This window comes from Prunus avium, chromosome 8 (genome assembly GCF_965620075.1).
Source record: "Prunus avium chromosome 8, drPruAviu1.hap1.1, whole genome shotgun sequence".
Lineage (NCBI taxonomy): Eukaryota > Viridiplantae > Streptophyta > Magnoliopsida > Rosales > Rosaceae > Prunus > Prunus avium.
Genome location: NC_142291.1, coordinates 8,048,365 through 8,051,758, shown reverse-complemented (window position 1 = coordinate 8,051,758; position 3,394 = coordinate 8,048,365).

Here is a 3,394-nt window from a genome sequence, read left to right as displayed (position 1 = left end):
TTTGGTCCACAACTCAGGTTTTATTTTGGGATTACAAAAAGTTGGGTTTTTACAACCCAAAATTTGTCTTCTGTAACATTTTCACAAATATTAGATAAAGATTTCAAGGAAAGTATTTTGAGGAGACGAATGGGAGATGAGTTGATAAGGCAGAAGAGCTTGATGGAGAGAGAGAGAGAGAGAGAGAGAGAGAGAGAGGAGGAGGAGGAGGAGGAGCGGGATTGAAGGTTCATACTAGAAAAAAAAATTTGCAGGGTTAAGAGAACCAAAGGGAAAAGGAAAAGGAAAGTGAATAATAGGGGTGGGGAGGATTGAAGTTTCAGACATGAAGCGAAAAAAAAGAAGAAGATAAAGGAGCGTTTCAGGGGAGATAGAGCGGAAGGGAAGAGGAAAGGAGAAGTCAAAATGCTTGATAGGTGGCGGCATTTGATTGGGTTGGGATATTGATGTGGTTTGATGACTTGACGTACCCGTGCCATGGAAGTTTTTCTCCATAGGAAGGTACAAGAATTGCATAATGCAAAATATGCCCCACAAAACTATTGAGCAAGGGAGAGTATATCAGAAACTTCCATGGCCACAATCATGTCAAAGAACAAATACAGCCCAAAACATGGTCCATCGGGCAACCCAATAGAATGGCCAAACAAACCAACTGCTTGAGTATTTGGCTATGACTGCCAATGCAAAAATGATAAAACATATCCCAAAAAGCATAACTCAAAGACCTCCCTGGTCAAAAGACGGACATGACCCCTTTTTGAGGCTTTCTTAAGAGAACTGACTCAGGGATGCTAAAGACATCTTGCAACTTGTGCACGTCGTCTACGGTGATCGCATTAATAATGCCATCAATGGACAACCTCTGATTAGCCTCGCCCCTAGCCCTCGAGTAACGAGCCACTGGAGCTAGTCAGGAAGACGAAGTACTAGGGACCTTAGAGCAAGTGCAGCGCAGCACACTAACCCGGGTAGCAAGCCCCCTTAGGACAAAGTTGGACCTCCAGTGCACAAAAGGAAGCCCGGGCAAGCCTTGGGACCCACCAGCCAAGGCAAGCCCAAGGGCAATTCTGGACTGGGCTCTTGCCCGAAGTCGCTGACGTCAGCTGTGACGTCACACTGACGTCAGTGACTGAAAATCAAATTTTTTTACAGCCCCAACGGGAAGATGCCACATGGCACTTCTTGGATGCTCCAATCGAATTTTTTGCATAAATCCAATGCCCATGGTTTTTTTGGCTTAAAAAATTGCAAAAAAAATTACAAAAAAATTTAAATTTTTTATAAAAAAAATACCAAAAAATTCTGGATTTTTTCCTTATAAACACCTAACAATTTTATACACTTTCCACACTAAATCTTCATACAAACTCATCTCCTTCTAATATTTTTACTTTTCACTCTCATTTTTCTACTACTTTACATTTGTATCAAAAAACAAATGGCCTATTCAATTTAATGTAACTTTTTTTTTCTTGCATATTCAATTTTTTTTTCTTGTATTTCCAATTTGTTTATATTTTCTTGCATAATCTTTTTTTTTCTTGCATTTCCAATTTAATGTAACTTTATAATAAATAGTGACACGTGGCAACCGAAAATATTATCTGAAAAGCTTATCAAAATTAATGGTTTAAGTATAAAAAAAATATAAAATAAAGTAAAGTAAATAGTGTTTGCCCTTACCCTTACCCTTTGGGGTGGAACCAAAAAAGGCAAGGCTGCCACTATTCATATGAATAGTGTCAAATCTTGCCTTGTCTTTGCCTTGCCCTTGCCTTTTGTGAGTGGAGGTGCTCTTAGTGATCCCGACCAAATCTCCTACATGCTGGTCGGCTCCTTCGCTGGTTTTCCCTTTAGGCTCCTCAAACGGGCAAAAATCCAAATAATCGCTTGGGGTGTGACTCTCGTGATCACCATGTGACATCCCTCCTAATCCTTCGAAAATGACCGAAAGGTTGGTTGTGGCTAGAGGTGTCAAATGGGATGGGCCGGCACAGCACGGCACGAGCCCAGCCCGTTTAAATGACGAACGGCACAGCACGGCATGAGCACGAATATTAATGGGCCGTGCTCGGCACGGCACGAAAACTTGGGCTGGGTCAGGATTAAAAAATAGGTCCAATGGACCGGGCTGGCCTATGGCCCGACATGGGCCGGGCTTGGCCCGAGCCCTCTTCAAGCATGGCCCATTTAGCTTTTCTTTTTCTTCTCAAAAAGTCAAAATGCAATAATTTGACATCTAATGTCATTGTTTATATGTTTTTTTTAAATTTAAAAATCATAAACATATATTTGATGTCTTTCATTTTAGGGAAATTACTTGGATCCTTAATTAATTAAACATATCAACTACAAATTAATTAAACAACATTGGACTTGATATCTAATCAATACATATGACATATACGCTTCTCTTATAATCAAAGCAAGACATTTCTTCACATATAAAATAATAAGTTGTTTAAAAATGAAAAGTTCAAGTGGACTTTGTGGAGTTTGACACTTTTTGCCATCCGCCCCTTCATATTATTTGAATGTTTGATTGATTATTGTTTTCAAATAGTTCATCATTTCTTGTCTCTAATTATATTTTTATTGTTTATAATTTGAATTATCTAGTGGAAAAAAAAATTCAAGTGAAAAAAATTCAAATTAAATGGGTTGGTTCTTGGGCCCGAGTATGGCACGAACACGGCACGAGCCCGGCCCGGCCCGTTTCAATATGGACATAGGCTTTGGGCCGAGCCAGGATCAATGATTTTATTAAATGGGCCGGCACGGTACGGCCCGATAAATTAAATGGGCCGGGCCGGCACAACACGAAAATATTAAAAGCACGAGTTTAAATGGGACGGGCCAGCCCGGCACGGCCCGTTTGACACCTCTAGTTGTGGCAGGATTTGGAGAATCTACTGAAGACCCACTCCCTAAATCTATGACTGGAATCTCACGCTCAACTTAGTAACAGAGAATCTCATCTGTTGATTCTGACCCGTCACTACGACTAAATATAACCGTAGCAAGTTGGTGCAGAACAGACAAAAGGAACGAGTGAGAAAAAGAAGCTAGAAGACAAAACAAGACACATGACACTAGGAACGAGGGACAAGGGGTCAGGGGTGCTTATGCCCACCAACGTCCCCTAAAAGAAACTTAGGGATTCGAGGCCCGCTGCCCACCCTCTAGAGCCCAAAGCAAACTTAGGCCCAACTTGCTTAAGTATTTAAATGTTTCTTTCCTAAAAAATCTGACTTAGGCATAGGAGGATGGTTGGTGGCCCCACCACTACCTCCAGTGACCCTTTCTTTGTCTTTTTTCTCAGAAAGTCAACATCCATTATCTGCAACAGTGCAATCCCCCCAGAGGTGCAAGGAAAAGAAGCTTGACATAA